This window comes from Triticum dicoccoides, chromosome 6A (genome assembly GCF_002162155.2).
Source record: "Triticum dicoccoides isolate Atlit2015 ecotype Zavitan chromosome 6A, WEW_v2.0, whole genome shotgun sequence".
Classification (NCBI taxonomy): Eukaryota; Viridiplantae; Streptophyta; class Magnoliopsida; order Poales; family Poaceae; genus Triticum; species Triticum dicoccoides.
In genome coordinates, this window is record NC_041390.1 from 455,421,689 (window position 1) to 455,436,699 (window position 15,011).

Here is a 15,011-nt window from a genome sequence, read left to right on the forward strand (position 1 = left end):
CGGTGGAGTGGGGGAGGGTGCGGGGGGTCGGCGGCGGCGGCGGCCGGTGGAGCGGGGGAGATGGTGCGGGGGGTGCTCGGCGGCGAGGGGGGCCGGATCTGGCGAGGTGGGATAGCGATCGAGATGGAGGGGGATCGAGATCGAGTGTCCATGGAATTTAAAAACATTCATGAGTTCAAAAAGTGCCCATGAAATACAATCGAGAAATGAAGGCTACGATTTAAATACAATCGATCTTAGCTAGCTATCTGTTCACAATCTTCTTGCCCTTCTTTTTCGCAAATGGAGTTCTTCTGTGGAACGGACGTCCTTTAGGTAGGGTGGTCCTACTTCTTCTTGTGGTGTATGCTGCTACTTCATCGTCGTCATCATGTTCGATCTTCGGGTCGCCGTACTTGTCGAAGTCTTGCTCATTGGCTACTCCATCCATTCCGATGACATTCCTTTTGCCTCTCCTCACGACAACACCACTGGGCTTTGACGGGTCGGTAATGAAGAAGCATTGGTCCACTTGGGAAGCCATTACCCATGGCTCATTTTTCGCGGTGACGTTTGCGCCCGCGGTCTTGGATTTGGCTTCAGGTATAACCATGGTGGTGAAATACCGATCTTCTTTTAGGACGCTCTTGGCCCATCTGACATGGAACATCAGGACCTTCTCTCCAGCGTAGCTCAGCTCCCAAATCTCCTCGATCCTTCCATAGTATCTGTCCTTGTCGTTACCGGTGTAGGATTCCATCGTCACCCCGGAGTTCTGATAACCATCACTCTTCATGTCCTTGTCCTCGGTGTAGAATGTGTAGCCGTTGATATCATACGCCTCATAGGTCATCAGGTTGTGCTCGGCGCCCTGTGCAAGGCGAATATGAGTTGTTCTTCCGCGAAAGAATCCTCATGTAAAGGGTACGACAGAAGCTTCTGCTTGAACCAACGCATGAAACATGAGTTGTGCTCTTTGATTATATCTCCGTCCATCCTCTGTTGGCCTCGGTCATTGTACGTCTTCTCAATAAAGGTTTTGTGCTCTACCACCCAAGGATCGACCACGTCTATGTGTTGTAGCGCGACTAGGTTTGCTCTTTCAAAGTCGGCGAGTCGACCCTCGAAGTCGACATGCATTTCGCGGTGACCCTCACGGTGACCCCATCCAGTGAGCCTGCCGAGGTGCCTGTTGACGGGCAGACCAACGGGGTTCTCGATGCCTAGATAATTCATGCAGTAGGAGATGCACTCTTCGGTCAGAAAGCCCCTGGCTATACTTCCCTATGGACGTGACATGTTGCGAACGTATCCTTTGATGACACCATTCATCCTTTCGAACGGCATCATGCTGTGCAGGAACGTCGGCCCGAGTTGGATGATATCCTCCACGATATGGACCAGCAGATGCACCATAACGTCGAAGAAGGCAGGCGGGAAGTACATCTCAAGCTCGCATAGTATCACCACGATCTCTTCCTGTAGCCTTCTGAGTTGCCTCACGCCAATCGACTTTTGAGAGATGACGTTGAAAAAGTAGCATAGGCCAAATAGCATTTCACGGACGTGCGCATCCATGATCCCACGGATTGCAACTGGAAGTATCTGCGTCATCAGCACGTGACAGTCGTGAGACTTCATCCCGCTGAACTTCTGCTTTGCTGGGTCTAGGTATCTGCTTATCTTCCCCGCGTAACCGTAAGGAAGTTCTACTCCTACGAGGCAGGTGAAAACCTGCTCGATCTCCTCCTGACTTAGAGTGAAGCACGTGGGAGGGTAGTCATTTCCGGTCTTCTTGGCCTTTTTGCCTTTGCGATGACTTTTTGTGTCCTGCTTCGCCTCATCATCATCATCATCATTAGCGTGAAGCTCCTACCTGATGCCCATTGATTTCAAGTCTGCCCTTGCTTGCGGCCCATCTTTGGTCCTCTCTGGCATGTTGAGCAGGGTACCAAGCAGACTCTCGCACACGTTCTTCGTGATATGCATGGCATCAAGGCTGTGAGGCACATGGTGGATCTTCCAGTACAGTAAGTCCCAGAAAACAGACCTCGTTTTCCATACCTTCAGCAGCGGCTCTGGCGCCTTTCGCTTCTTTCCCGGCTGTGGCGCATTTTGCTTCTTTCCTGGCAGTGGGCAATCTTTCCAATTTTTCAACAGCCCGTCTATTTCCTCGCCGCTCCTCGTACGCGGGCGTCTTCGGGGTTCGGTTTCACCATCAAACAGATCCTTGCGTTTCCTCCACAGGTCATCGTCGCGAAGCCACCTTCGATGTCCCATGAACACGGTTTTTGAAGACCCGGGATCTCTATCTAGCTGGCGATACGTTGTGTCATCCATCCACTTGACGCATCCAGAAAATCCGTGGACCACCTGCCCCGCGAGATATCCGTAACCGAGATAGTTCTGCACCGTCGTGAGTAGTGCGGCTCTCATAGGGAAATATTCTTTCTCTGCAGCGCCCCACGTATTGGCTGGCGTTTTCCACAGCGTGTCTACCTCCTCTTTTAGCAGCCCCAGATATAGATTGATGTCGTTCCCTGGTTGTTTCGGCCCTTCAATTAGCATACTCATGTGAATGTACTTCCTCTTCATGCATAACCAGGGGGAAGGTTGTACATCCACACAAACACAGGCCAGGTGCTATGTGTGCTTCTCTGGCTGCCAAACGGATTGACTCCATCGATGCTCACGCCCAGCATGATGTTCCTTGGATCCTTCCCAAATTCTGGGTGTTCGAAGTTCCATGCTTGCCACTGGCTCCCATCCTTAGGGTGACTCAGCATCTTGTCTTTTTTATTTATCTCCGGATCATTTGCGTCATCTTCTCGCTTCTTCTCCTCCCTATCCGCGTGCCAACGCGGGAGCTTTGATACCTTAGGGTCCGCGAAATACCGCTACAGACGAGGAGTGATCGGAAAGTACCACACCACTTTTCGAGGAGCTTTCTTCCTCTTCTTGTGACGCCGCACACCGGACATATGGTAGACTCCGCGTGCTCGCCCCGATAAATGATGCAATTGTTCATGCACACATGGTATTTCACGTGCGGTAAATCCAGAGGACACGCGACTTTCTTCACCTCCTCGAAACTGGTTGGGCACTTGTTCCCCTTGGGAAGACGTTCGTGCCAGAATGACATGTTCTCGTCAAAGCATGCGTCGGTCATTTTGTGTTTTACCTTCATCTCCAAAGCCATGAGCGTTACTTTCAGGCGGGTATCCTCGGGTCTGCATCCTTCATACAATGGAGTAACCGCGTCTATCTCCAGTTGATCCAGCTTGGCTTTCTCTCGGGCGGCAGCTCTTGCGTTATCCGTCTGCTTGAGAAGCAGCTCTTGGATATGAGGGTCCTGCACCCAGCCCATCGATGGTCCATCATTGTCTGCTCCGCCGGCATCTTCACCTTCATGATCATGCCCTTCGTCTGCTCCAGCATCTTCCTCATCATCATGTCCGGCATCTTCTACATGATGACTGTGTACAGCATCACCATCGTGATCATGTCCTGGAGATTCTTCGTCTTCTCGCCCGCCCGAGCCGCGGTGGTTGTCTTGCTGCCCTTCCTCATTTCTTGCCTGGCCCCCATGGACGACTTCATAGTCATCTTCATCACCTTGCCATCGATAGTCGTCCATGAAACCACGCAAGAGCAGGTGGTCCCGCACCTGCCCGGAATCTGGGTCCGCAATAAGGCTCTTCAGCTTGCATCTTCGACACGGACATCTTATATCTGTCTTGTTCTTTTGAAGCATCTCGGCCTTTGCAGAGCTCAAAACCCTATTCATGATGCCTTCGGTCATCGTGCGGACCATGGTCGCCTGCGGGGTAGAGCAAAACGATATTTTAGAACCAAGAAAAAATTTGGCATGACTTTCTCTAAAAATAGGACCAAAAAAAATGCATAGTGCCAAAATTCTCGCCGAAACGGAAATGAATGAACATTCCGGCAAAATATTGACAACTATCGCATTTCAAATACCGGTACCTGCAAACACAAACATATATGCAATACCACAAACATATGCAACACCAAAAACATACATAGATCTAGCTAGGCCACAAAAAGTGCATGTGCACGTTGTTGGAGCGAGCTAGGGAGAAAAAAAGTAGATCTACAACATGAAGATAGCTTTCCCCTTACTTATCTATCAAAAAAGGTAATTCCACCACTTAATTTTGATGAATCTATGGTGCAAATGAGGTGAGGAGGAGGAGGCAGCCGACAAGCTTGGAGAAGGAGGTGGAGGGAACGAAGTGGGGAAAGTGAGTGTGTAGGTGTGGCTGTCCAAAATATCTAGCTGGTCCCAGGTTACTAAGGGCGCACCACACAACCATGCACCATTAGTAACCCAACATACTAATGGTGCACCTCCTGGCCGTGCGCCATTAGTAGTTTTGCAAAAAAGTAAATATATATATATATATACTAATGGCGCACCATGGCATAGTGCGCCATTACTAGTTCAAACTAGTAATGGCGCACTTTGCAATGCTGCGCCATTAGTATTTTTGCAAAAAAAAGAATAAAAAAATACAGTAGTGGCGCACTCTATGGCTGGTGCGCCATTACTAGTTAGAACTACTAATGGCGCACTTTGCCTGGATGCGCCATTAGTATGTTTGGAAAAATGAAAAAAAAATTGTTACTAGTGGCGCACCTTGTGCCTGGTGCGCCATTAGTGTCTTCTACACTAATGGCGCATCACCACATGGTGCGCCATTAGTATATAGTAGTGGCGCACCACTTCTCTGGTGCGCCATTAGTGTCAATTTCATCTATAGCTCTTTTCCTAGTAGTGACGGAAACAGTGAAGATAATGCAAAGTTGAAGAATTTGAACAACTGAGGAATTTCAAGAATGAAGAAAAACTCAAATTGAAGATTTTCAACTTTTGTTGGTGGCGTGACCCACCATATAAGAATGATGATTTCAGACACCACATACAATTGTCGTAGGGCTCTGAGAATCAAATTCTTCATTAGTTTCTTCACACTTAGAGGTTTAGTCTTCATTGATTGAATAAAAATAGTTACTTCGTGTGTTGCACATCTAAGTCATCAATTTAGCATAAGTGTTAGGATGTGTGTCCTTTTCAAAGGACATTCGAAGATTCTAAGATATTTAGCTCACACCGCAACTTTCTAAATCTCTTCTCATCCAAGGGCTTTGTGAAAATATCGGCTAGCTGTTCTTCAGTCTTCACGTGCTCGATAGAGATGTTGCCCTTCAACACATGATCACGAAGAAAATGATGACAAATCTGAATGTGTTTTGTCTTCGAGTGCTGAATTGGGTTATGAGCAATCTTGGTGGTACTCTCATTGTCACAGTAGAGAGGCACATTCTTTATGTTGATACCGTAGTCATTGAGGGTTTGCTTCATCCATAGCAATTGAGCATAGCACGAACCAGCAGCAATATACTCATCTTCAGCAGTAGAAAGTGATACACAGTTCTGCTTCTTCAAGGACCAACAGACCAAGGATCGTCCGAGGAAATGGCATGTGCGAGATGTTGACTTGCGGTCCACGGGATCACCAGCATAGTCAGAGTTTGAATATCCAATGAGATCAAAAGCCAAGCCCTCGGGATACCATAATCCAAGTGTTGGAGTGTGAGCTAGATATCGAAGAATATGCTTCACGGCCTTATGGTGTGATTCCTGCGGTGTAGCTTGAAAGTGGGCACACATGCAAACACTAAGCAGAATATCTGGCCTAGATGCACATAAATAGAATAAAGAACCAATCATGGAGCGGTATACCTTTTGATTGAAGTCAATACCATTTTCATCAGTGCAAAGATGTCCATTTGTGGGCATAGGGATTTTGACGCCTTTGCAATCTTGCATGCTAAATTTCCTCAATACATCCTTGAGGTATTTCTCCTGAGATATGATGATGCCATTGCACTGTTGACAAATTTGAAGACCTAAGAAGAATTTCAATTCTCCCATCATAGACATTTCATATTCCTCTCTCATCATATAACAAAATTCGTCAGTGTAACGTTGGTCAGTACAACCATAGATAATATCATCAACATATATTTGGCACACGAATAATTCACCATCATAGGTTTTGGTGAAAAGAGTTGGGTCAAGTGAATCGGTTTTGAAGCCTTTCTTCATGAGGAATTCCTTGAATGTATCATACCACGCCTGAGGGGCCTGCTTGAGGCCATAGAGGGCCTTATTGAGTCTGAAGACTTTGTCAGGATGCTTTGGATCTTCAAAACCTGGGGGTTGAGCAACATATACTTCTTCCTCAAGCTTACCATTGAGGAATGCACTTTTCACATCCATTTAATATAAGATGATGTCATGATAGTTAGCATAAGCAAGTAATATGCGAATAGCCTCAATCTTGCAACAGGTGCAAAAGTTTCATCGAAATCAATTCCTTCAACATGTGTAGCCTTGAGTTACAAGTCGTGCCTTATTCCTCACCACAAGGCCATTTTCACCTTGCTTGTTGCGGTAGATCCACTTTGTGACGATGATATTGTGCTTGCGAGGGTCTGGTCGCTTGACAAGTTCCCAGACATTATTGAGCTCGAACTGATGTAATTCCTCTTGTGTAGCTTGAATCCACTCAGGTTCCAAAAATGCTTCATCTACCTTAGTGGGCTCTGTGATAGAGATGAAAGCAAAGTTCCTACAAAAGTTAGACAAATGTGAAGCTTTTGAGCGTGTGAGAGGACCTGGTGCGTTGATGTCGCTGATTATTTTCTCAATATGCACTTCATTTGCGACACGAGGATGAGCGGGTTGACGACGAGGAATTGGATCAGCATTTTCTTCAGAGCTATTTTCCTCAGGTGCACCAGCATGATGTTCTTCACGGTCTGGAATGACTTCTTCAGCAGATTCTTCGGTAGGAATGACATCCTTAGTAGCCTTGAACTTGATGGTTCCTCAGGTGACTGTTCATCTAGCACAGGAGGTAGGTGCTCTCTTTGCGAGCCATTAGTTTCATCGAACTGCACATCTACAGTTTCAACAACCTTGTGGTGAACATTGTTGAAGACTCTGTAGGTGTGTGAGTCCTTTCCGTAACCAAGCATAAAACCTTCATGTGCTTTCGGTGCAAATTTAGAATTGTGATGAGGATCTCTAATCCAGCATTTAGCACCGAAGACTTTGAAATTACTCACATTGGGTTTCTTGTCAGTGAGGATTTCATATGCAGTATTTTTTAAGAATTTGTGAAGATATACCCTATTGATGATGTGGCACACAGTGTCAATCGCCTCAATCCATAAATGATGAGGCGTCTTGTATTCATCAAGCATAATGCAAGCCATCTCAACAAGAGTCATGTTCTTGCGCTCCATGATGCCATTCTGCTGAGCAGTATAAGGAGTAGATAACTCATGAGTAATACCAAGTTCATCAAGATAGTCATCAAGACCAGTATTCTTGAACTTAATTCTATTGTCACTTCTGATGTGCTTGATCTTCACACCAAAGTTGGTTGAAGCCCTCGAGGAAAATCGTTTGAAGACTTCCTGCACTTCACATTTGTAAGTGATGATATGCACCCATGTGTAACGAGAGTAATCATCAATAATAACAAAGCCATATAGAGATGCTTCATTGGTAAATACAGAATAATGGTTAGGACCAAAGAGATCCATGTGAAGCAATTCAAATGTATGAGTGGTAGTCATGATAGTCTTCACGGGATGCTTGGCCTTGGTCATATTTCTAGCTTCACAGGCTCCGCACAAGTGATCCTTGAGGAATTTGACATTCTCAATGCCAATGTCATGCTTCTTCTTCGCGAGTGTTTGCAAGTTCCTCATGCAGGCATGACCAAGTCGTCGATGCCATAACCAACCTTCTGAAGCTTTTGCAAGTAGACATATAGCAGGCTGTGGTCCTGTAGAGCAATCAACAATATACAGATCTCCTCTCGTAAAGCCTTCAAAGACTTTGGAATGGTCAGCTTCCATGATCACAACACAACGATACTTGCCAAAGATAACAACCATATCAAGATCACAAAGCATTGACTGACATGAGGTTGAATCCTAAGGACTCGACAAGCATGACTTTGTCCATGTGTCGATCCTTCGAGATTGCAACCTTACCTAGACCCAATACCTTGCTTTTTCCTTTGTCAGCGTAGGTGATATGCTTCAGATGAGATGGATATAAAGGAGTGTCCATCAATAGGTTCTTTTCACCAGTCATGTGTTTTGTACATCCACTATCGAGGACCCACTCAGTGGCTTTGGGTTGATCATCCTGCAGATGAACTAGTGCAACTTACAAACTCATATACTTCATCAGTGAAGAATATGACATCAAATTCATCAGATCAATTTCATTAAGAAATAGAACAGATATAGCAGTATGAGGATGTGAGAAATGGAAATTCATTTCTTCATGATTAGCTTGCGTCCTTTCAAGAATATTCAGGTCTCCAGCAAATTCTTCAGACGTTTAAGTTCGTCTGGAGACCTGACCCTGCATAACAGATTAGTTCTTTTTCTTCACCACCCACATCTGAAGGGGTGGCAAAGAGTTCATCATTCTGTGAGCTCCATAAGAGAAAGGTGGCATAGAAGCCAATCCATTTCGTTTCACATAAGAGGAGTTAGGGTAAGCATATGAATAAGCAGAGAAATTCTTCGAGGACTTATGAACATAATGGTTTGAAGAATAATGCACATTTTTATAGCCCTTAGTTCTTCCATGCGAAACAGAAGTGTTAGCACGATGATGTTTACATGAGGACTTTGATCCTTCCAAGGAATTTGATTCATGTGAGGAATTTGGTCCATATGAGGACTTGGATCCATATGAAGAATTTGGTCCATATGAAGAATTTGATCCGGGGTTCCTATTCTTCACAGGTGGTGTCAAGATGACATTCACCGGAAGACTTCCAAGGCACCTTTTGGGAACCTAGATTTTCTTCATAGGAGGACCGTTTCTATAGTTAGTGCCAACATATCTAGCAAATACTTCACCATTCTGATTTTTGAACAGCTTATAGTTGGAGTCAAATGACTCATCAGAAGAATGAGAAGATTCACATGTAAAGCCAGATAAAGTAGATGGATCTACAGGAGGTCCCTTTGCAGCAAACCATGAGGTTTTGGGATACTGCTCAGGCTTTCAGTATGTTCCATCAGCATTGAGTTTCCTCTCAAAGGCAATACCCTCTTTCCTAGGGTTCCTGTTGAGGATTTGCTTGTTAAGCACATCACAAAGAGCCTGATGCCCTTTAAGGCTTTTGTACGTGCCTATCATATACAATTCCTTCAGCCCTGCATTGTCAGTGATACTAGCAGCATCCTCAGATGAGGAATTAGTGATAGCAGAGACAGGTGAAGAATTTGCAGCAATAGAAGCATTTGAACTTTCAGGTGAAGAATTAGCAGATTCAAGTTCAATACACTTCAAACACGGAGGAATAAATTCTTCCTGACCAGCACTAATCTTCCGAGAAAGCAATGAGTCAGGTTCCTTTTGAAGATCTTCATAACTCTCTCTTAGCTTCTCAAGATCTTACTTTCTTTGAAGAAATTAATAAGAAAGCTTCTCATGATCAGATAAGAGAGTGTTACGATGACTTTGAAGGTTATCGAACTTGGACTGAAGTCTCTAAAGATTATTAGTCAAGGTTTGAGTGCAATCCATTTCTTCACCCAGCATATCATCGCTCTCATTAAGCATATTTTGAACCTTTTCCAAAGCTCTTTGTTGTTTAGTGGCCAGGGGAGCGAGTTTGGTATAGCTAGGCCCAAATTCATCACCAGATTCATCATCACTGGGTTCAGATAGCTAGCATTCAGTTACCTTGGCACCTTTTGCCGAAAGCATGGTGCAGAGGATGATGATTCAGGTTCCAAAGTCATCGTTTTGAGCGATTCCTTGAATTCCCCAAACCATGGTTCATGACAAGTTCGATGACCTTCATAGACATCAGAGAGACGGTCCCAGATAAACTTCACATGACAGAGATGCTTGATGTTCCTGAACTGGTTTCGGGATAAGCATGAGAAAATGACATCCTTAGCTATGATGTTAAGTTGAGTGTACTTGCGAATATCATCATCTTCCGCCATCTGCAGAGATCAATAACACACTACAAAAAAATACACTTCCGTGATGATACGTGTTAGTCACAGTAGGTCGCTTTTTTTGTCATGCATGTACATCCATGACAAATTTATGACAGAATCAAGATAGTCATACCTGTGCTGTCATAGAAGTGTTCCATGACATTACCAAAATTATCATCACGGAAGTGTCCACTTCCATGACGATAAATCGCGCATCATAGAAGTGCTTTCGTCAAGGGTGACCGACACGTGGCATCCACCGTAACGGAACACCGTTAAGCTATCGGGCCGGGTTTTGGATCCGATAACCCGTTAACAGCCCCGACCAATGGGAAATTTCCACATGTAAAATTCTTATTGGCCGGACGAAACACGTGTCAGCTCGTCAGTGGGTCAGATAGGTGCCTATGATACGTTGACACGTGGCACGGCCCAACAGAGGCCCATTCCTGTGAAAAGGCCGGCCCATTTGACTTGGTCAAAAGCTGGCGGGCCGGCCCATGGAAAGCCTGTTAACGGCCTGTTCGTATATAGCCCATTTACAGCCCGCTAACCCAAGGCCTGTTACGCCTTATCCGAATTAGGCCCAGTAGCGTCATCTAGGCCATTCAATATGATTCCAGCCCGTTTTCACTTCTGGCCCATGTATGGCCCATGACGTCTTTCGGCCCATAGGAGGCCCTATGTAACTCTTGGCCTATTAACGGCCCGTGGTGAAACTGGCCCATAATGAACAGTGTATCACTTTACACCCATTAACGGCCCGTGGTGAAACTGGCCCGTAATGAACAGTGTATCACTTTATACCCATTAACGGCCTGTTATTCTGTTGGGCCGTTTCCAGCCAATGTTATCTTTCGGCCTTCTCAGAGCCCATTTATTCTTTGGCTCATTTCCAGCATTCGTTTACTTACGGCCCGTTACTGTCATTTTCTGCTTGTGGGCCAAATTCAGCCCGTGGTTACAGTCGGCCCGTTTGTGGTCCGTTAATACGTTGGGCCATTTTCATAGCGTCATCAAATACGGCCTATTAACGATGGCCCGTTACGGTCGGCCCATGAACGGACGATTCCAACTCTAGACCGTTTACGGCCATAATGCAGCCTCTTATTGGCCCATGTTTGGCCAATCAATCATACGGCCCGTATAAGGCCCATTGATGATACGGCCTGTAGAAGGCCCATTGTTTCTACGGCCCGTAGAAGGCCTACTGTTTCTACAGCCCGTAGAAGGCCCACTGTTTCTACGGCCCGTAGGAGGCCCAGTGTCACTACAGTAAATATTAGCCCATGGTTATTGTGGCCTAGTTTTAAAAATTAGGTTATTGTAGCCACTAGTTAACCACGAAAAAATAACTGCAATGACTAGAAGCAAACAAATAAACAAGACAACAAGGAAATAAATAAGCAAGCAACTAACGCTAGGCTATCACTGCTATTACACATATTACATCCACTGGGCATCAAATTTCACCACCAGTGCAAATATAGGGAACAAAGCAGCATATCATATACACTGGCCGTCAAAATTGGTCACCAGTGCAAATAAACGCGGCAGCAAAACAAGAGCATAACTGAAACAACTTCAGAAGAGCTCAAGAAACGTTATCCTAGGTATCCACCATGCTGGAAATAAGCTTAGCAAGATGATTAGCTTTGTCCTGTTTGGCGCTAAAATCCTCCAATGCTTGTTGTTGCACCAGAAAGTATGCATCTAAATGCTCCAGGGACTTCCGCAGTCCTTCCGCTTCGTGTCGCAGCACAGCTAATCGATGTCTTTCAGCTTGTAGTTGAGACTCAACAAACCGAACTGATTCAGACAGTGAGTTTGAATAGCTTGTGCAAGCGGTATTGGCCAGTAACTCCAACACTAAACCAAGACAGGATATGTCACTATCCTGAACCTTATCTGCATTACTTCCTTTACCATTGCTTAATAAGGCACTTTTCCCCAATATTCTGTCAGCATTCTAAAAGAAGAAACAAGCAGACACATAACAAGTTTAGCATGTACTAGTATATGAAACTCATTTCGGTGAACCAGTTCATTAGTAAGGTGGACAGGATTAAACTACCAAGTCTTCTATTGCCAAGTACTAGTACATAATAAAAGCATCAAAAAAACATATATCTATGTCCTATGGTAGCAATGGAATCTTAAATTAGAACAGTTGTTCTTCAGGTTTAGGCACTTGTTCTACATGAACAGAGTGCAGTAAGACGCAAGAATATAATACTTAAAAATAGAAAATGAGCTCATAGACCTTACCACATTCTTGGTTCGGGACCAGTAAAGAACAAGGCGTTCCCAGTCATCGTCCAGTAAATGTGTCTCAGGAGAACGTAAGGGAATTTGATAAGTTTCTTTGCCAGTGAAGTACGTTTTCTTTAGGTAATTCCGATACTGCCACCAAGCATTCTTGAAGATAGCAGAGGTATTAGCACAGGTTACCTCATCCTGAGTTTCCAAATCGGTCCTTCTCTATAGAGAAAAATGGGAAAATTTTCTGTATTATAACCATCATGGAGGTAGGATGTATGGGACAAAGCAAAGTAATTGCCATGAATAACATTACTTACACATAACTCTTGGACAAACACCCGCAACTGGCATTTTCCTTCATCTTCAGTATAATATTTCTAAGATGGGAAGATACGCACATACGATTTAACAACATCAAATGCGATAGATGCTAAACTACGACTAGCTGGTTGTGCTTCCTCCACAGGAATAGGCGTACTAACTGGTGGAGTTGGGGTTCGCCATGATAGTACTGGCCCTTTGGGCACTGGAGCTGCCTTACTAACTGCTCTTGTTTGGGAGCTCTGTGGTGGAGATGGTGCTGTCTCAACAGGAACTGGGTTACTATCGGCTGGGGTTGGGGTTAGATTGGGTGAAGCTGGTTCTCTATCCATCATAGTAGGGGTACAATCTGCGAGAGTTTGGGTTATGTGTGGTAGGGCTGGTTCTTGTGCATGTACAACCGGGGTGCTATCTCCACCAAGAGGTAGCACTGTTTTATTTGAAGACCGTGTTTTTAGTACGCTAGATACTGGCATCACCCGCTCCAATTCAAATGGCTGATAAATAGGAAACATAGTTGAATGTACAGACATTGTATGAGAGACAGATGCAATAGATAGTGTGGAAAAAAGAGGGCATGAAATAGTTGACATGTATATTGTTTAACTAAAATGGATAGCATGACATAATTTCACATATATGATGTCTATCTAAACTGGATAGCATAGCATAACATAATTCAAAGATATGATGAATAACTAAACAGGATCGCCTGACATAATTCACCTACATGTTATCTAAGTAATCAGGATCGCATCATTTAATTCACATATATGATTTATATGCTAAACAGAGGGCATTCGATATGATGTCTGAACTAAGAACATGGTGTTGAATATTGTGTATATGATGTCTAAACTATGCAATGCAAGACACCGTATGCATGATATGAGCAGTATAACCGTGCCAAGTTAGAGCATACACCTCAGTGGGGGAATAGGACTCGTCATCTGTCTCTGAATCCATCTCTGAGGAGCTATCGGGACCCAACAAGAGATCTGCTTCGACAGGTAGCACTGTCTGCTCTGAAGGCCTTGTTTTCACTCCAGATTTTTCCTTCTCCCACCCAAATGGCTGATCCATAGGAAGAGTATTTTAATGTACAAACATTGTCGACAAATGGAAATGTAATGAAGAAAAGGATGGGCAAGATATCATTCAAATATATGATGCCTGGTTAAACAGGATTGCATTGCACATTTCACATATATATTATGGCTGGCTAAAAGACATGAGACTGCATAATTCCCATATATGATATAGAAACTAAACAGGTGGCATTACAGAACATGTCTAAACTACGCAGATGACATATATGATGTCAAAAGTAGGCACTGCAAGGCAACATATGCATGATATGACTAACATCACCATGCCAAGGTAGAGCAAACACCTTGGGGGTAAATAGGAGTGGTCAGCGGCGTCCGAATCCACCTCAGAACAGATATTTTCCTCTGGATTACAATCTGGAGAGGGGTGGGGAGGGTTTGCCATTGAACCCACCATGGAGCGATGTCTGCATGACATTGTATTGCCGCGCAAAACTCTTCTCTTTTTCTCTACATGTTCAGCATGACTGTGTACAATATCTGACATGCATACGAAAAAAATATGGTGAGATTATGTAAGGAGAGCATGCAGAAATTTAGAGTGATGGTAACAACCAGTGGATCGATGTTTTTCCATTGAACCAAAATAGCCCTAATGGATCGACGTGAATGTATAGTAATAAGTGATGCAACAAGTGTACAACCTCTTTGCCGTAGCCGTGTCGACCTCAGCATCATTGGGTTGGTCGCTGAAGCAGTTGAGGTAGAGGTGGCTGTCGGAGGTGTGGAGGAAGATCTAAGGAATCTGTAGACGGTGTCCAGGGCACTGCTCTATTGTGATGGATCGTTCTGTCGTTGGAGCAGCTCCAGTGAGCCGTAAGACATCAAGGCTGACGCAGCACAAGACAGACATCATCAATCTCAAGTGGGATTCTAATAGCATCTCCAATAGATGATGTAAAATGGATGTAAAATTAACATCACCAAAAACCACCTGACTACAACAGATGAGGTAAAAACTGTTGACTCTGAACTTAACTGTTGAAACTGAAATTTACTGTGGAATCTGAATGCTACTGTCGAAACTGAACGCAATAGTAGAAGAGAGGCACTTGACATGTAGTTTAGGGAGGGCCTGCAGTTCATCTTCAACCTGCACCCCCCCTAAGCCGCCATCCACCACCGGCCTCGCCGCCAGCCCCAGCGCCGCCTCGCCGCCCCGAAACAACTCGCCACTGCCGCCCCGGCCAGCCCTCTAGGACCCTCGCCCCCCCCACCGTGAACCCTAAGATAGATAGTGGGGTACCTCTCCGGCGAGCC